The sequence below is a fragment of the Lissotriton helveticus genome, chromosome 6 (genome assembly GCF_964261635.1).
Source record: "Lissotriton helveticus chromosome 6, aLisHel1.1, whole genome shotgun sequence".
NCBI classification, from domain to species: domain Eukaryota; kingdom Metazoa; phylum Chordata; class Amphibia; order Caudata; family Salamandridae; genus Lissotriton; species Lissotriton helveticus.
This window is the reverse complement of record NC_136067.1, coordinates 1,194,164,137-1,194,184,465: the sequence shown is the minus strand read 5'-3', so window position 1 is coordinate 1,194,184,465 and position 20,329 is coordinate 1,194,164,137.

Genomic DNA, 20,329 nt, shown 5'->3' with positions numbered 1-20,329 from the left:
CAAGCCAGTAATTCCTATCCAATACTTCTGCAGCATATGTTAATGTAGGACGGATTTTAACCTTAAATACTGACAGAACATGATTAAAATGACGTCTCCCACAGGTCTTATGAAATCTATTTAAAGCTCCAGCCTGGGAGGTGGCCTTACCAACACACCGTTTGATGTGCTCGGCCATTTTTTTTTAAAAACTTCCCCAAATACAGATACAAATTGACCAATTCAAGTTCTTCCTGCCCCAACGACCACCTATACCCTTTCTTTATACTGAGACCTTTCTTGCGAAAGACTAAAATTTTGCTTTTGTCAATGTTGATTTTCAAAAATTGGTCCTCCGCATATTTGGTCAGGGCATGCAGACGACGCTGCAAGCCAATAGGAGTTAAATCAAAAATTGCAACGTCATCTGCATATAGTAGAGAGCCAATGGACATTGTACCAATTCTAGGGGCATCCCCCTTCACTGAGTTTAATTTGCCGGGGAGGTCATATATATAAAAGGAGAACAAAAGAGGGGTCAACAGGCAACCCTGCTTAAGACCATTATATGTCTTAATCCTACAGGAAAGCCCCTTTGAACCTCCCATCATCACTTGACACCAAGGGGCCCATTAGGATCATGGGCGGATCCGACCCCACCCACCACCCATTTCCCCCCGCCATATTACTATGGCAGGGGGACCGCAGCGGACGGAAAGACCGTCCACCGCTTTTCCACCCGGTCAACGAGTTGACCGGGCAGAAAAGGACTTAATATGGTGGCAGTGTCTGTTAGACACCGCCAGCCATATTAACATGGGTGCGGAAAGATGCCTTTCCGTGGCGGCACGCGGGAATTGGCTGCTGGGCCCATTGCGGGCTCCCAGGTACTCTGGGGAGTGGGTAGTGCACATGGGGGGTACCTATGGTACCCCCCAGAAGTCCCAGCAGTTCCTGCCTGCCATGTTGTGCATGGAAGTGCACAACATGCCTTCCTGGCATTGTGGCGGGCGGTGCTGAGTGCACTGCCAGGAATGCAGGATGCGCCCGCCACTGTGGCGGGCGCATCCTAATTGCCCCCTAGGAACCCCCGCTCTTATGGCGGTTGGTCCCTTTTACCATGAGGCGGGCAGGCGGACAAAGTGTCTATGTGTAATTCTATTATAAAGCCCAGGAGGTGGTATGGCATACCAAGATGTGAAAGCTTTCTCAACCGTGTCTGATGATCTACTTTATCAAACGCCGTGGAGAAATCAATGAATGCTGTGTAGACTAACATGCTTCGTGAGAAAAAATATTTCTCTACAATGGTCTGGACAGCTGCAATGTTATCCAGCGTTCCATGGTTCTTTCTGAAACCTGCTAACACCAAGAGGGGTAGAGAGAAGAGACAGGTGAGTATCATGCAGTGCCACGAATTGTGTTTTTTAAAACTGCCCTCACTCACACACAAATGTGTGTGACATGCTTCATCATCGGGTCTGCTTACAAAACACCCTGGCGTAGCCACGCATAGGATGGAGCATAGGGAGGGGGAATACAAACATCATAAAAACAAATCAAATTAGTGACTGTGTGTGCTACAACCAGTGACTGGAGACAGTGATAGAAAGAGTGCAGCGAAGAAAGTGATTAAAACTGGCTCACGGGTGCCCTATCAGATATCTTTCTTCCAGGGCCCCAAGGCCAGGATTAAAATTGTGAACGATGGGTGTGTTATAGAGAAGGATAGGCCCTCAAAACACCCTCCTTAAACTGCCAGTGTCAACATGTTTTGACCGTCTTCATGTGCTCCCAAAAGAAGGTCACGTTGGTCTTCCTCAGGACTTCTACCAGTCCCAGGCAGGCTCCCCACATTACCTTAATATGGTCAGTTGCCGGGGTTCAAGGTCTAAAAAGATCCAAGCATGTGGAGGCAATTCCCCCAACACGGGATACATGTACTGGAAAGATACAATATACACATGTCTGTCACATGGAGTAGGATAAATGCTGGTCATTATCGTAATATCCATAGAATTACGTGTCAACCAAATACCCCCCTGTAATATAAAGGGCATCAAACTGTTGGCTCTATATGTCTGACTGACCTTCCAACTCCTTCCAAGGACCGGGTCATCTGTATAACTATCTTAACCCCTCCTGGTATACCCATGTGCGATATGACCCTGTGAGTCTCAGGTATTCATAATAGCTACTGTCATGCATTAAAAACAACTCTACATCTGCTCATTGTCGAAAAAAGCGTCCTCATAATTGTTATAAACGGGGGAATGACTCAATCCCTACCCGTCAGCCTGCACTCACTGAGTTTATCAAAGTGGGGAACTCGAAATGGCGGCAGGCAGGGAAAACCCCGAAGAACGCAACCTGCATCAGGAAAACACAGAGCACATCAATAGTCAAATAGCTGTAGCGTACTGTGTTTTGGGTCCAACACAGTATTCAGAGACTAAGAAAACCCCCCAACTATAACCCCCTTACTGATCCGAAGGAAGTTCGCTCAAATCGGGCCTGCTTCCTCACCACCGCGTAGTGCAGTGAGAAGACGCCGACCAGGGCTAAATGTATTCTCCTTCCGTGTACACCCACCGACGTCACGTGGGGCGCGTATGCGTAGGAGTCACAACGCTGGACGAGTGAAGGAGGGGCGTGGTCCCAAACTTTTAATCCATGCCCCTTTTGTAGTCCGATCCCCATTCCACCATAATCAAGAAAAAGGAAAGAGGGCAGCGCTTAAACAAATGAACCCGATCACATTCCCCATTTAATCTTTATGGATTTAAAGATTAGCGAGGTGGATATAATGCACGCCACTCCCACAATAGTACTACAAATAAAAGCAAATGGGTACTCACCCTCCTGTACCTGGAGGCGCCGCTCTCACACTTGGTCCCCGAACAGAATGGGCTCACTATGTCAGTAAAACATACCTCCCGCAGCTATCAATACAGGAGTACAGTCTCCCTGAGTTTAAACTGACACCGCCACTACAGCACAGGTCATATTAGGGCCATCTACAGAGGACAATCCCTCACCCTCCAGGCCCCCAGATCTCAGTCTCACCCCCTGTTCTGGCAGTAAGATATTATGGTCTTGGGCTCACTGCTGCAAATTCTGAAGTATACTTTTTGCAAATACTTTGCCCGGAGCATCCAGCAGCGTGATTTGTCTAAAGCTAGTAGGTGACCTTGTTGAACAGCAGCACTATAATGTTCCCCTTCCAGGAGGAGGGAATGCTAATTGTTCGAAAACAGAATTTAAACAGTGGCGCCAGAAAGGCTCCCCATGCAGCTGGTTCTTTTTTAATTAGCATAATCGTGATACCATCCGGTCCTTGTGCGCAGGAGGTTCTGGCATTCTTTCCATAGCCCATCATTTTATCCCTTGACGGGGGACCATATTCAACGAAGACAGCCTCCTCTTTTACAGGCATCTGAAAAAGCACTGAGCTGTTACGTTTATATAGTAGAGAAATATAGTCCACCCACTCACTTTCTGGGATCGGAATGGGGAGTGCCCTCTGTCTAGAATCACAATATTCTGCAATCAGGTGCCAATGCTTTTTTGAATCTTTGGCTCTCGCGGCTTCCCTCAACCCTATCCATTTAGCATCCATCTCGTTTATTTTTGCCCTGAATTTATAACGCCTTCTAACTCACTTAAGGCGATTAATTTCTTGTTGCATACCCGTGGAAAATTGTTGATGTTGTTTCCTAACTAAATGGTTAATTTCTTGATTTAATGCCTTCAGGAAAGGGGGGACCTGATTTACCCTATGTTGGCCAGTGGAAGCTGAGCTCACATTTTTTATCTCCCTCATTTGGGCCTCAAAAAATTGTATAATATGAGCAGAAACATGGCCCTGCTGTTCTGAAAAAGTTTTTTTCACTATCGCACCTACCTCGTGGGATTTTTTTGTGTCCAAAATGAACGACCATTAGCTTTATTAAAAACCACCGAGCCCTGGCACAAGTGCCCTTGATTCAGTGCAGGTAGATTAAAGGCCAAAGTCAAGCTTATTACAATGTGATCCCTCCATACTGACGGGGTAACCTCTAAATTGTCACAGGCCCCAAACATTTGAGAGGAAACGGTTTCATAGTCCAATAGGCTTTGTGTGCAATGAGATTGAAAAGTAAATTGTGCTGTTTTATCGACTTGCATCCTCCCGTTTAGAATGAAAAAGTCTACACTTCTAATGCTATCAAGCCGGAGGAATCCCAGCTTATCCGTTTTTATTTTATCCGGTAAAAAGGATTCAGGAATTTGTCAGATTTCCGCTTTATCTGGGTTTGCATAGATTTCCTGCGCGGAATTGGAATTTTTTTGCATTTAGGTCTCCCACTAACACCACTAATTGGCATTCTTCCGTGGTGGCTATCTCATTAATATATAAAAAAAGAGTGGGATCAACAGATGGTTGAGATTTTTCCATGGGGGATACAGAGATTTGCCACCAGGAAGAAGGTGGGCCTGCCAAACTCTCCCAGTCATGCCAGCTTCAGGCAGATACAGAGGTTTGATGGATGGTAAAAAACTTTTTGATTCCAGTTAATCGAGTTCTTAAGCAGAATGGAGACACCCCACTAGCATGTCCCCTTTCAGAGTGCTTAGCATAACAAGAGAATGTAATAAAAACTATCACAATCAAAATCTTTGCATGCCCAAGTCTCTTGTAGGCATATAATCAGAGGATTTAAAGATTTTAAGATGTTCAATTTTTCTCATCATGCACCAAGCCAGCCATATTCGAGGACAGAAGTAAACCCCCTGGCTACCTCAGAGGAGCACTTCATTCTACCTCTGGACAGTTGGTATTCTTGGCTTTTGCTACCCAACTCCACTGGGCTAAATCATCTTGTGTTAGGGGTCTGACGCGTAACTACAGAATCAGACACCAGATTTATTAAGAAGCCCTTTTTATTTAGTTAGACCATGATATTTTTGGCGTTACCCATAGGGAACTCAAAGTCGGACCCATAGCGTCCAACACCACAGAATTACCAGTCCTCAAATCTTGTGAGCGCAGGGTTGTACCACACATGGTAGAATATTCCTCAGAATTTGATACAGATATTATATCTAGCCCTCATTGTAAAAAGTGCTCACAGTTTTGTATTGCAAAATTGGCCACTAACAAGGAGCAGAAGGTAACTCTGGAGAAGGAAACATTCTCGTGCTGAATAATATTCACATTTAGAATATCCCTGCTTTCTAACAGCTTCAGTGCCTCTATTTCGGGAAAAAGTTTGAGAATGAGTCCTCTATTTCTCGTATTGAATTCAGTCTCAAATGACCAAACGAGATCCACTTTGAGCGAAGAAGCGGTCTGCACGACATTGGCTTTCTTTATGGCATCTCTTTGGGGAATCCATAGAGGCACCCTGTCACCACATTGGACTTGATCTGCGTTTGAGACCCCACCTCTAGGTTACCATCTTGTCTAACACCAGAGCTCTGGACCATGTTTGAAATATAGGGGCCCCACCTCCCAGTATTGTACCCTTACCCAAAGGGTCACCCCCCTCACTGAACTGAAGAGGATGAGGTACTAGCGGAGACTGCAGCGGAAGACTTAATGGAGCTGCTGCTGTTCTGGTAGCCCCCAGTCTCCCGATGGGAGACGGATGTACTGTGGCGGGGTTCCTGGGTGCACCTTCCCCAATTAGCAGTTTAGAACCACCCTCCTCCATTATAGGCTTAAAAACACTCTGGCTATCTGGGATCTGTGGAAAATGTAACTTTGACACTTTTCGTTTAGGGAATTGTCTTGTCCTTTTTTATTTCTTTTTCCTATTTTCCCCTTTGTGGTTTGTCACAGAACCTCCCCTCTTCCCTGCTTTTGAACCTATGTTCACTGAAGAATTGGTTGGGCCTGTAAGGCGGATGGAGTTGGGGCCTCCCTGTCATGCCTGTCGTGTAAGCAGAAAGCGTAACACTTGCTAATCCTATATTAGAATCCGCTCTTTATTAGCATCCTTACCGGCCAACTGCAGAGAAAGACGTGATTGGCAATGGTTGGCAAAATTACATACAGGGGCCTTGAAGCATGCGCAGTTACCGCGCATGCGCTAGGGAAATGTGGAATAGTTTTAAACCCGCCCCAAACGCGTTTAGCCAGCTGTTACTCATCTTGTTCCGGGTCACGGTGACGGCGTCCGAGGAGCTAGTGGTTCGTTGTATGGAAAGAGCTCGTGTCTTCCCGCGTTTCTAAGCCTGTTTATCGTATTGTGAGTCCTAAGAAGCGTCTTGCTTCTTAGATATTGTTCTATCCTTGATTATATTCTTTATTGTTTATACCGCTTTTGCCTATTGCTGTTTGCAAGCCACTTTGGTATAAAGCCTGCTAGGTGTGCACACCGCGTTTCTATTCACTCAGTTCCGAGTGGTGTTTATATTTTACATAGCCCTACCGTGCCTCGTGAGCTTAACGAAAATATTTGTTTACGGTATTTTGAGGCTATTTCAGAATTGAATTCCCAATTATTTGTGATTTCTGTTGCATTTGATGAACCATATCAAGGCTGGTATCGGAGTTCAAGTTATTCTGCTTTATTTACGTATCATCTCCCTCCACTTTCTATAGGTACATCACATCACAATCCTTATTTTAGGAACATTAAGGGGAGGGATTGTTTTCACTCATTTTTCTTGTATTTTACTACAGTGACATTTAAAGAAGATCGAGTATCCGCTGAGGTGGAGAAGACTGTGGAGTGTTGTTGTTCTTCCCCTTCCTACCCTTGTTTTGTTCCCCTGTTTTCCCCCTGGTTACCATTTGGGTGTTAGTGCTATTCCTGACTCCCGGAAGGTGACAGCGGGAGACAGGGTGTTTAGCATTGTGAATCCAGGACACTTTCGAGACAAAGAAGGTGCGTGCATGACACTCCCCCTCTGTCTCTCCCCCGCCTTTTTGCCCAACTTAACCCTCGATTTTCTCTGCTTCCTCAATGGCTCCAATGGCCTCCTTTTTTCCCTTAATGAACAAAGGATAAGGTTTAAGTGGGAGGTTTACCGAAAGAGGGACCACTTCAGCCTCCTCAAAGAGTGAGACAAAGCACTTCATTTTCAAGTTTACAGAAAGGTTGAATCAGGGACAATGAGAAGAGAGGTGTTCCTGCTTGTACAGACATATCTCTCTGCTCTCCCCAGGGAGCGAGTAAAGGGAGCCTAACATCAGTCTCTTCTTCTGGTCGCACAGGTATATTAGAGGGGGTGATAATGGTGCCCAATTTGTTTACTTTTTGCACTTCATGCAACATTACGGAGATCATTTCCAGCATATGAGCTGAGCTTAAGACTGATTTCTCTAGTAAAGACAGAATGGAACTTAATAGTCTTTCGATACAAACAAAGTATTCCGAAGGCACACCATCCCTCTTGTTACCCAGAGTTGGTTGTGAGCAAGGCAGAAATACATCATGAACATCATGAAGATCATAAACAGACTCCAGAGAATTACCATTCAAGGGACTTGTACTACAATATAAAAGAGGCAAAGGGAGACACCTAGGGGGGAGTTTACAATGGGAGTGTTCTTCTCCCTCGGACTGCTCATTGTTTAACCATCCTTCACAGGGTGTGCACGAGGGGCTCCCCAGCTCCTTGTTTGAGCTTCAATGTCAATGTCTGGGAGTGTAAAGTCTTCCCTTGAATTGGATTTTCCACAGACTAAAGCCTTATCCACCATTGCAGCGACATCCCTTCAGGCATCCTCCCGGGATCCTCTCGCAAACCCAAGCGCAACCCTCTTCATTGGATCCCTTGCCGGTGTTCCCCTCCATAAGTGCAACATATGCAGCCGCAGTCTTACTGTTTGATTTTTTCCTATTCAATGAGATGGATTGCTGACTCTGCTGGTTAAGAAGATGATCTGAGCTCATGTTTGCGTGCAAAGCAACACCCAATGCAATGGATGTACCAACAAGAGAATGCTCCATTTTTGATAGGTTCAAAGGGATATGTTGGCTCTGTTGAGACTGTTGGAACCGTTGGATTGAATGGTTACCACATAAACCAGGACCCAAATTTGCACGTGAAGAGGTGTCAGGTGAGAAGCTACTTGAGCCATCTTCTGTGCCTGATCTTATCTGGCCCCTGGCCCCTTCACAGGACATTATCAGACTCCCAGCAGAACCGTAGGGTTTTCCCTGAGCTTCCCCTGAAGACGGGCGGTGTTACTAAGGCATACTTGGAAAACAAACTTTCTTGCCCCAATGTTGCCTCCACAGGAGCAGTCCGGGGAACTTTCCGAAAGAACCCCGTAATGGTTGGGTGAGATTTATAACAAAGGTGCTCTAGATTTCTGGTTCCGCTATATATTCTCCTCAATTTCCTCGTACAGCTAGGAGATGAGGTAAGTACGCGTCCAGAATGTAATTTTCTAGAAGTCATCTCATGCACAAGATGGAAACTTTCGCCTCTCACCCACCACCACCCCTGCTCGTATGCTCGTAAAATTTCCCCCTGCAACACCAAACACCTGATGCTGCTGCTGTAACTGTAACTGTTGGCCAGCAGACAATCAACGATAACCAGACATTATGCAGCTGGAGAAAGCCAGAGAAAGACACAGAGTGGCTGGGTGTCTGTGATGCTAAGTCTGGTGCCGGTATAAATTCCAGGGGCTTTTTTCTCTCAGCAACCCAGAAGTGTCACTGAGTGTCACTTACAGCACCGCTCAGCACAGCTGAGTATAACTCCCAACAGCTTCTCTCCTATTTGTGTTCCCAAACAGTTCTGCTCTTGCTCTGTCCCTGGGTGCAATAGTAGTTGATAGGTAATTGATATATTGATATATTCTATATATTTGTAATATTTGTGATACAAGCGCCACACTCGCCTGCTGTGCTCACCTTTACACCTCTTTGCACCAATAAAGCCCCAATAAAGCCCCCTGCGCTGTGCTGCACTGTGGGGTAAAGTATGCCATATCACGGGGGCGAAGAGTCAAAGGTGCAGCTCCTTACAGCTCCTTGCCTCCAACCTTGCCTACAGCCTCCAATAACACCACCTTCCCGAGAGAGCCTTTGCTACGTGAGGAAAGGTCGTCAGGTCGTCAGGGAGCAGCCTCTTTCCCCCACTGTCTCACTCCCGAGCTGAGCAGGACTGCTCCAAGCGGCTCCACAACACCACTGTGCTGCTGCTGCTCCGGTCACCTCTAAGCTAGGACAGACTGAGGCGATGACCAGGAGAAGACTGGGGGAGAACTGGAGGGTGGGCTGAGGGTAGATGGTGGTGTGACAGAGCTCTCTCCACACAGCTCTGCTGCTCTGCAAATCGCGGCGCTGGCGTCCTCGGCTGATGCAAAACACGAACCGGAAAGAGGCAATAGGGGTGCCGAAAGAGGGAAGAGGGTGCAGAAAGAAGCACGAGTGTTGCAGAAAGAAGCAAGAGAGGTACAGAAAGAAACAAGAATAGTACAGAAAGAAGCAACAGATATGTAGAAAGAGGCAAGAGGAGTATAAAAAGGAGGAGGGGTGCGGACAGAAGCACGAGCGGTGCAGAAAGAAGCAAGAGATGTGGAAAAACAAACAAAAGAAGTACAGAAAGAAGGAACTGAGGTGCAGAAAGGGGCAACAGGGGTGAATAAAGAGGGAAGAGGGGGTATAAAGAGGCAAGGGGCCACAGAAAGAAGCAAGAGAGCTGCAAAAAGAAACAAAAAAGTAAAGAAAGAAGAAACAGAGGTACAGAAAGAGGCAAAGGGGTACAGAAAGAAGTGAGAGGTACAGAAAGAAACAAAAGAAGTGCAAAAAGAAGGAACACAGGTACAGGAACAGGCAAGCGGGTGCGGGAAGAGGGGAGTTAAAGAGGCATGAGGGGTGCAGAAAGATTTAACAGGTGCAGAAAGAATCAACAGAGGCGCAGAAAGAGGAAAGAGCGGTGCAAAAAGAAGCAAGAGAGGTGCAGAAAGTAACAACCGAAGTGAAGAAAGAAGGAACAGTGGTGCAGAAAGAGGCACAAGGGGTGGAGATGAAGCATGAGAGTTACAGAAAGACCCAAGATAAGTGCAGTAAGAAGCAACAGAAATACAGAAAGAGGGAAGGGGTGGAGAAAGAGGCAAGAGAAGTGCAGAAAGAAGCAACAGACATGCAGAAAGGAGGCAGAGGGGTGGAGAAAGAGGCATTGGGGTGCAGAAAGAAGCATGAGAGGTGCAGAAAGAAACAAAAGAAGTGCAGAAAGAAGGGACAGAGATACAGAAAGAGGCAGGAGCAATGCAGGAAGAGGAAAGGGGGTAAAGAAAGAGGCAAGAGAGGTGTAGAAAGAGGCAAGAGGGATGTACAAAGAAGCAAGTGAGGTACAGAATGAGGCAAAAGAAGTGCAGAAAGTAGAAGAGATTTGCAGAAAGAGGAAAGAGAAGTGCAAAAAAAACATGCAGAAAGAAGCACCAGAAGTGCAGAAAGAAGAAAGAGATGAGCAGAGGGAAGCAAGAGTGGCTTGCACACCATTAGTACCAATTTAACACCCACATTTAGCAATAAGCTACATGTGACCATTCTAGGTTTGCAAAGGACCTTCCATCATGCTGTAACACTTGTCGCTGCATTTTTGATAACGTTTGAGCCTTTTGAGCTAGAAACAAGGCTTTTTTTGTTCAGATCTGCAGATTAGGCAGCAGATGATGGATTATGTGGCTAATGCCGAAAATGTATAATTATGCGAAAGTCGGTGCAGCCAAACAGTCACATAATTCTAGTGGCCATGCTCATACCTGACTAGGTCCAGAAGAGCTCATCAGTGGTTTCTTCTTGTATTTGTCTCATTTAGTTTATAGTTTAGCTTCTATGGAAACAAGTAAGACTAAACCTGAGGTTACCACTCCACAACACAGACTACCATACCACACAATTGCTCTCCATAACACATAATCCCTTTCTACATAATTCCTAAACACTAAATACCACATACTTTCTATCCACATAATTTCACTGCACAACATACCACTAAATTCCACTACACACAACGTACATCCACTCCACTCCCAAAAACATTAGTAAAAAAGTTTGCATTTACAACGCCAATAGCTCTAATTCTCGCAAATGCGAAACTATTACATTGCAAATGCTTCTTTAACTAGTATTCGCATTTGCAGAGTGGTGGAGAAAGGGTGCTGGGCCTCCGACAACCACTCAGGAAATCTGCTGCATAGGACTTACAGGAGGTACCAGGAGGGCTTCTTGGCCCCCAAAGACCCCCAGGAGTAAATTTTACTTCATCCCCCATCCCGTAGTCTGCCAGGAGGCACGTTTGCAGAATGGTGGCGAAAGGGGGGCATGGCCCCTGAAGACGTTTTAGCAATCCCACTGTGCAGGACTTACTGGACGTAACAAGAGGGGTAGTTGGCCCCCAAGGATATCCGGGTGCCGCTCGAGGCTAAGGATCACCGGACTTGCTGAGGAAGCTAGCAGTGGGGCTTTCACAAGGGCAGACACACCACCAACAGCGGCGCAGCGGGACTGCGAGTCCCAGGTTCCCCAACGGCTGCTGAGACGCCGCACCTGGAGACTCTTCCCGGCTGGCCGCGCCTCCCTCTCCTGTGCGCCTCCCTCTCCTGTGCGGTCAAAACCGCGCCTCGCGGCCCCCGCTCTGCGGGGGCCGCTTGAGGCTAAGGATCACCGGACTTGCTGAGGAAGCTAGCAGTGGGGCTTTCACGAGGGCAGACACACCACCAACAGCGGCGCAGCGGGACTGCGAGTCCCAGGTTCCCCAGCAGCTGCTGAGACGCCGCACCTGGAGACTCTTCCCGGCTGGCCGCGCCTCCCTCTCCTGTGCGCCTCCCTCTCCTGTGCGGTCAAAAGCGCGCCTCGCGGCCCCCGCTCCGCGGGAGCCGCTCGAGGCTAAGGATCACCGGACTTGCTGAGGAAGCTAGCAGTGGGGCTTTCACGAGGGCAGACACACCACCAACAGCGGCGCAGCGGGACTGCGAGTCCCAGGTTCCCCAGCGGCTGCTGAGACGCCGCACCTGGAGACTCTTCCCGGCTGGCCGCGCCTCCCTCTCCTGTGTGCCTCCCTCTCCTGTGCGGTCAAAACCGCGCCTCGCGGCCCCCGCTCCGCGGGAGCCGCTCGAGGCTAAGGATCACCGGACTTGCTGAGGAAGCTAGCAGTGGGGCTTTCACGAGGGCAGACACACCACCAACAGCGGCGCAGCGGGACTGCGAGTCCCAGGTTCCCCAGCGGCTGCTGAGACGCCGCACCTGGAGACTCTTCCCGGCTGGCCGCGCCTCCCTCTCCTGTGCGCCTCCCTCTCCTGTGCGGTCAAAACCGCGCCTCGCGGCCCCTGCTCCGCGGGAGCCGCTCGAGGCTAAGGATCACCGGACTTGCTGAGGAAGCTAGCAGTGGGGCTTTCACGAGGGCAGACACACCACCAACAGCGGCGCAGCGGGACTGCGAGTCCCAGGTTCCCCAGCGGCTGCTGAGACGCCGCACCTGGAGACTCTTCCCGGCTGGCCACGCCTCCTAGCCCTATCCAACTACATCTTCACTTCCACAGACGCGCATCGCGGGACGCGCATCGCGGGACGCGCGCGGGTGCCGCCGGGCTAAGCCCGGGCAAAGGGCGGGCCGTTAGAGGCCGGGAGAGACCGGACCGGGCCATCCCTCAGTCGCCCCCATTGCTATCTTGTGGATTTGCAAGGCTGAACCCCATTCCATGGCGAGCAGAGAAACAAGGAGTAAAGCTGCAACTGCAGTGACCGGCACTATGGACAAATTCCTACGTAAGGTTAACCTCGTAACCGCAGAGGACATTGATCTGCTAGACAAAACAAATGATGAGGGCGTGGAAAATTGTCTCTTCCCTTCGCCAGGTATTACCACGGTTACTAGTACATCGCTCTTGCTTGACGCTACACATCTATCCCTATTGGATAGTATAGACCAAACAATAGAGTCTGTACTTCAACAGCTAAGGACTCCATCATCCTTGTCTAGGGCTAGAGACACTTCGAGCATTACTAATGATGTGGCTCATTCCCCTGTTGCAGAGCTAGTACTACATGGGGATCTGGGCGTGGTTGATAATTCACCGGAGTGTATGGTCTCACTAGAAGATCGCACAACGAAAAGGAAAAGATCCAGAAAGCCCCGAATTGCGAAAAGGACCAAAATCGATCCTGTTCCACCAACCACGGTGAAAGACCGGATCCACATGACATTTTAAGTGTGGGGAATGAGAGGGTATTGTTAAGTGTTCCCTCTTCCGCATCCACTCCTGTATTTACACAGCCATTTACTTTCGGTGAGGCCAGCCTTAAGGCTACAGATTCCCTTATTGCTTCACTCACTGTTGTGTTTAAAAGTCTATTGAGCCCTCTTCTTTCTAAGTTGGATGCGATAGAGCACAGATTGGCAGTGATTGAGAGATTAAGTGTGGGTACCATGGGCCAGCGAGGGCCAGGAGCAAGTGCAGCTGGGTCTTCTGCGGGGGGATCCGGAGTATTACACTCTGACCTGGTCCTTAGGACCCAGGTTCCCCCACCTTCCACCATCCCTAATGGGGAAAATGGTAATCACAGTACAGACCCTGAGTCCCAAATGGCACCTGTACCACTGCCTAGGCTATTGCCACCGGTTCCTCCACCCAGGAGACGAAGCAATTAGTACAGGCTAACCTACCCACACAGGGGATACCACCAAAGACGCTAACTAACATTACTACTCACCAGGTTAGTCCCAAAGCGCAGCGTAGGGCAGTGAATTTACCCCCCGAAGCAGCAGGTTATACTGTTATACTGCTGGGGGTACCTGAACTGGCTAATGGTGTAACAGAGTCCTTTGAATCCCTACGCAATAAAGTAATCAGCTGGCTAAACATACAAAGGCCCCTCCCATCCAGCCTGAAAGGTGAAGTTCTCATGGTTAGAAGGGTTATGTGGGTCGGTTACACCACCAAAAAAAGTGAGGGGGACTGTGTAATTGTTAGTTTTAGGAACCCCAAGGTTGTTTCATATATCTGTAATTGGTTTGGCAATACCGCCAATACATCGATTGAACTCGTCCCCCTCTCATACTTCTATCCTAATTCAACCAAGCCATCTTTGAGAAGGGACGAGGGATGGACAAAGGTGGGCTTTGCTGTGGATGGTTCTAGATATAGGCCGAGGTTTAACGCCCATTCAGCCACTGTGGACTATGCACACCCCAATAGGTTTAATTTGCTGGATGAAGTAGATTGACTTAGAGGGGGTCCTTCTGTACAACCTCCCCAAGTCAATGAAAGTGATCTTGTGAGTCAGGGGATGGATACTGAGGGGACTGATAATTTGAATAGAGAAATGGTCACACCCCAGGGCGGCGGTCTGAAACCCTCTGACCATGGTGTTATTGCTGATACTATACTCCCGAGCTCAAAAGTTGACACTTCATTCCCTCAAGCACTTAGCGCTCCAAGCTTAATACTCACTACTGGACTCACTTTGGGAATGCAAGATTGCCCTTCCCTATCCCTACCTATGGGATCTAGACTTGAAACTGTTGAGGGGCTTACTCCTAAACCGAGCCCCGAAAGTATAAAGGTTCTCTCCTGGAATGTGGCTGGTATTGCAAATAAAATGCACACACCGGACTGGGATCTCTTAGTATGTACCAGTGATATCTGCCTCTTCCAGGAGACATGGGCCAGGGAATCTATGAGCAAAGTGGGTTTTGCAGTATTCGAAATCCAGGCTAAATGGAGTGGAAAGGGGAGACCTTCGGGGGGTTTGGCGATCTGGGTGGCCAGCCACACTGGCTGTACTGCGGAGAGCATTCCAACGCTCTCTGAGGACATCCAGTGTGTACTTCTTGGGTGGCCCAATGCAGTGAAACTGGCGATTATTAATGTTTATTCTCGCCCGGTCAGTGTGGCTAAGGAATCGCCTACCCTGGAGGGTCTTGTGTCCTTCTTGGACTCACTGCCCAACGATTACAAAATTGTGTTGGGTGGCGACTTAAATTGTCATTTTGAACCCCTGGAAGGCCTAAGGGAGGGTGCTCTCACGGCCGAAGACGATTACTGGGGTGTTCCACCATGTTTATCCTCTCACCCCAAATCCTGGTCCCCACTTGTTGTGCAGATCATGTCCCTCACTTTAAATTATGCATTGAGGGCTTGCAATGGCCGTACCCCGTCAGACCGCCCCTCAGCGTGTACCTTTAACAGGAAAGGCCACGAATCCAGGTTGGATTATATTCTTGTTGATATTGGTTCATGGTCTCAGGTCTTGGATTTCAGAGTAGTTCCTAGATCCGATAGCGACCATAATGCTCTTCTTTTAGACTTGAAACATCCAGCACCTTTTGCTGAGTCGCTAATTATCAACCACAAGGATGACCCTGGAAACTTGACCCTTAGTTCCAACAGGCGCAGGGTAAAATGGGGGAAAATAATCAACACAGAGGCTAACTTAAGGAAAATCTTTGATATTGCAATCCCAAAGTTTGTAGAGTTGGAGGATTTAATTAACCAACCTAGATCCACTGATTTTAACCACAAACTGGGTTGCATACATGCTAACTTAGTAGGTCTACTAGCAGAGGTTTTCTACCCTGTGGCTGTCCCCCGGCGAAATCAGACCCATACTTCAGCCTGGTACAACGCGTCCTGCCGTAAGGCTAAGAAGGAACTGATTGAAAATATCAAAGCAGGGTCAGATAAGGGCCTGGTTTCTAAACTTAGACGGGATTACAAGGATGCCATTGCTTTGCAAAAAAGGAGTGGGACTGGAATCATTGGCATGATCTCTCCTCTGCACTAGAAACCAGGGACTCAAAAAAATTCTGGTCCCTGGTAAATAATGGCACAGGAGAGGCCAGAGCTGCCGTGGAGCCAAATATTGCACCATCTGTCTGGGAAGCCCACTTTGGTAAACTCTATCAGGATACTGCATTGCCCACCAATGAAGTGGCCACCGACGTTACACTCACCTCTACAGTCGGCTTGGAATTCACTCTTGGTGAGGTGATCGGTGCAGTACAGAGACTGTCAATGGGAAAGGCTCCGGGTTTGGACAGGCTGCCTGGGGATCTCTTTAGACAAAATCCTGAGGTCTGGGGTCCGTATCTCCTTATTTTGTTCAATGCCATTCTGGGAGGTATGGAAATCCCCTGTACTTGGCTGGGAGCAGAGATAGTCTCAATTTATAAAAAGGGCTCTCCTCTCCTCCCTGCCAATTACAGGCCGATCAGTCTCATAGACGTCCCCCAAAAACTCTTCTCCCGTCTCCTATTGGACCAGCTCCTTGATTGGATGGAGGCAAACGATATCCTTAGTCCTCTCCAGGCTGGCTTCAGAAAAAACACCTCCACCATGGACCAGATCTTCCGCCTCATCCTCCTGTATTGGAAAACGGTGAGGATTGAGGGGGGGAGGCTATACATGGTGTTCGTGGATCTGAAGTCAGCCTTTGACCTGGTCCCACGGAAAAAACTATGGGAGGTTCTTAGGGAGTTGGGTGTTCCTACCCAGCTGCTGCATGCCATAATCAGGCTTCACAATGGCAATTATGCGCACGTTAGGTGTGGGAGGGACGGAGCGCTTTCATCGAGGTTTCCTGTTCTCAGAGGGGTGAGGCAGGGTTGCGTCTTGGCGCCGACCCTGTTTTGCCTCTTTGTCAACAGCGTTATATCCTACCTTGGTGACGTCGAAAACAACAACACTCCGCTTTTGGCAGGCAGGAGGGTGCCAGCCATTATGTTTGCTGACGACACCCTCCTGCTTTCCAAAAGCCCAATGGGGATCCAAAGGATTTTGGATGGATTTGGTCTTTTCTGTAGACAACATGGTCTAGAGATCAATACAGAGAAGACCAAATTCATGATTTTCAATCCATCATCAAGGAGTAGACCCAATCCCCCTTTGGGGACGGCCAGCCTGGAAAGGGTTGCAACTTTCCAGTATCTGGGGGTAACTCTGCATGAGAATCTGTCGTGGGACCCCCAGATACTGAAATCAAGGTTAAAACTGACCCAACTTTCCGGTGCAATCCTGAAGGTTGTAAATACCTCAACCTACAAACCAATAAGCCCGGCACTTGAACTCTATAAAACGCAAGCCAAAGCAGCTGCAATGTATGGCAGCGAGCTATGGGGGTACAGAGCTGGACCAGATCTTGCCAAAGTAGAAAACACCTTTCTTAGATGCCTTCTAGCCCTTCCTCGTAGCACTCCTCTGACTCCCCTTAGGCTGGACGTGGGTTTGGTCCCTATCGCTGCTGAGCTGGAGTCTAAGCCAGTAAAATTCTGGCACAGGCTCTGGTCCACCAGCGAGCTTGAACATTATAGGAACGATCTCACCCACGTAATGGCCGTGAACCATGGAGAAAGAAACCCATGGCTGACCTTCGTTAAGAAGGAATTATATCGTTTAAAGCTGCCTGAGCTTTGGGAGACTCCAGAACTGGGTTGTCAGAGGGTATCCCGGAAACGCTTAGCCCAAACCTATAAGGAAAAAAGCCTTGAGTCACTTATGACCTCGACTACTAACGGCACCCTTACTGAACGCTTTTTGCAATCCAAAAATTCCTATGAATTTGAGGCTTTCATGGACATTATTTTCCCAATACAAGCTAGAAAACTGTTTGTTCAGTGGAGGCTGGGTACCTTACCTATTAAAATCTTTACTTCAAAGTGGCTCCCAGGGGAAGACAAGACCTGCCCGGGTTGTAACACCCATGATGAGGAAGAAACCCACCTTCTTTTCTTTTGTCCTGCATACTATAGACCAAGGAAACATTGGCTGGTCCCCCTATGCAGGAACTTGGGTTTCAGGAGTCACATAGAAGCGTATAGAGTTTTGAGAACTAGTACTCTGCCCCACATAGTCTTTGCCATGGCCAAATTTATTATGGCTATGTGGCGCATTAGGGGAAAACTGGTAAATACTTAATACCTCAAATCATGATTTTGTGTTTAAATATGGACTGTGATCTTTTTAACAATTTTTGTATGCTCCCCCTTTGATATGAAATGTCTTATCTTTTTCCCCATTTTTGTTTGAACGGCATGTAATTACTTTACTTTATGTAATGTGTTTCCAAAATTGTTGTTAAATGTATTTTATGTATCTTTTATGGTCTCATAGACCGAAATAAAGAATTTTGGATTGGATTGGATTGGATATCCTTGGGGGCCAACTACCCCTCCTATTACCTCCAGAAAGTCCCACACAGCAGCATTGCCATGCCCCCTTAGGCCACCACTCTACAAACGCACTCCCTGGCACGCTCTTAGATGGGGATTGAAGTCCCTTTCACTGCTGGGGGTACTTTAGGGGCCAACTAGCCTACATTTTACCTTCTGTAAGCCCCACACAGTCGGATTGCAAAAGCGCCCCCTGGTGCATTCTAAGTTGGGGGGATTAAGTCCCCTTGAATACTGAGGGTCCCTGGGGGCCACCTAGCCCACCAGGTACCTCCTGTAAGTGCTACACAGCTGGATTGCAGAGAGGTGGTCTGAGGCTATGGCCCTTTTATACACCACTCTACAAACACGCCTCTTGGTGCAATGCTGCTGGGAGGATGAAGCCCACTTATGTCCTGAGGTCCTTAGGACACAAGAGGACCTCATCACCCCACCACCAGTACGCCAAGAGGCGCGTTTCCAGAGTGGTGTAAAAAGGGGCGTGGCCTCGCACCACCTCTCTGCAACGCAGCTCTGTGGCACATACTGGAGGTACCTGGTGGGCTAGTTGGCCCCCAGGGATTCCAATTATTCAAGGGGAATTAATTCCCCAACTTACAACGCACCACGGGTCGCATTTGCAGAGTGTTGCAGCGAGGGGGCGGGCCTCCGACGAGATATCAGCTTTTAAAAATAAATATTTTTTATAAGGCGGCTGTTTGGCCCCCCTCCTTTTACTATTTTATGGGCCCTGGAGACCCCATCCCCATGGCCCCCCTCCCAAGGCCAATTTAGGCCCCAGGACCCCATCCCCCGGGGCATGGCCAGACTTTAAAAATGTTTTAATTTATATTTGCAGGGGGACTGCATGGCCTTCCTCCTAAGGCCATTTATGGCCCTGGGGACCCTATCCCCTGGGGCTGGCCTTTCTGGTTTTAATTATTGGGGAGCGGGCCGCGTGCCCCCCTCCCAGGCCACTTCTGGCCCCGGGGACCCCATCCCCCAGGTCCTGGCCTCTCTGTTGGTGATTGTGGGGGGAGCCCCAATGCCACCACGGCCCCTCCGTCTCCCCACCTCCTGCCAACATGCAACTTCCCTTGTGTAAAAGCAATCCTGCTCTGCTTGATTGAAGCGAGAGCAAGTTTTCCTACTCTCGCTTCAATAAAGCAAAGCAGAGTTCGCTATGGCAGGGCGGTAGCCGTGCTCCCACCCAGCCATAGCAAACGGTAATGTCCCAGGGTTGTGCACCCCGGGATATTGAAGGAGCCGGCCCTGGGGGGTGGCAGTTCCCAGGGCCACCAAGGGCTCCAGGAGGGGGGCCACATGGTCCCCCTCCCTTCATTTCCAATGCCCCAGTGAGGTGGTGGTCCATGGGGCCCGGGGGTCCATAACAGACCCCCGCATTTAAATATGGAGTGCCCAAGGGAGGTGGTATATCAAATAACAAGAGAAAATGCCAATGCTGCTACATTTATTCAATGATAGAACTCATCATCCACATCAAGAAAAATAATTCAAGATTGGGTATCGCTACTTAGTCGCAATTTTATTTTATAAAAATTTCAATCATTATTACAAACTTTATCTGTTCTTAAAAAAAGAAAAGCATAAAGAGAAATTAGGACAATTCAAGACACATCAAACTACATTCAAATAGACACTTCATACATCCAAGCACCACAATCATATCACAGTCAAAAAGACATTCACCACTTTCATACCAAACTCAAACATAACTCATCATACAAATGCAAATACAAAGAAGATACAAACTAGTTCTGCACAAATTCTACAGAACTTTTTGTACGAGATTATTTTTAGAAACTAGTACATTCCAATAAATGTATAAGTTTTACATCATTCTTTAGAAATTAATACAATGATAGGAAAAAGTACAATAGGTGATACAGAGTATAGGAGTAATAATAGCTCCTAGATACTCAAGCAGACCAGTTCAGAATGGCCTACGCATTTCAAATCCCCTTCTATTCGCCAGGGATTCTCATCAGGGCCTCAAACACTGCAAATGTGAAGAAAGAAAAAAGGTATAAAAGAAATAATTAAACCAGAAAAAATTAGAATGAAAATAGCATATGTGAAAAGATCAGTTCAAAGAGCTTAATTTAAAAATTAATAGAGAGAGCACATCAGAAATCTAACATCTCAGCAAAGCACCCGTCATAAGTACGCACTGGGCTGAACGGAACATATTATACAGAATGATCTATGGAAGTGCAACCTAGGTGCCCGT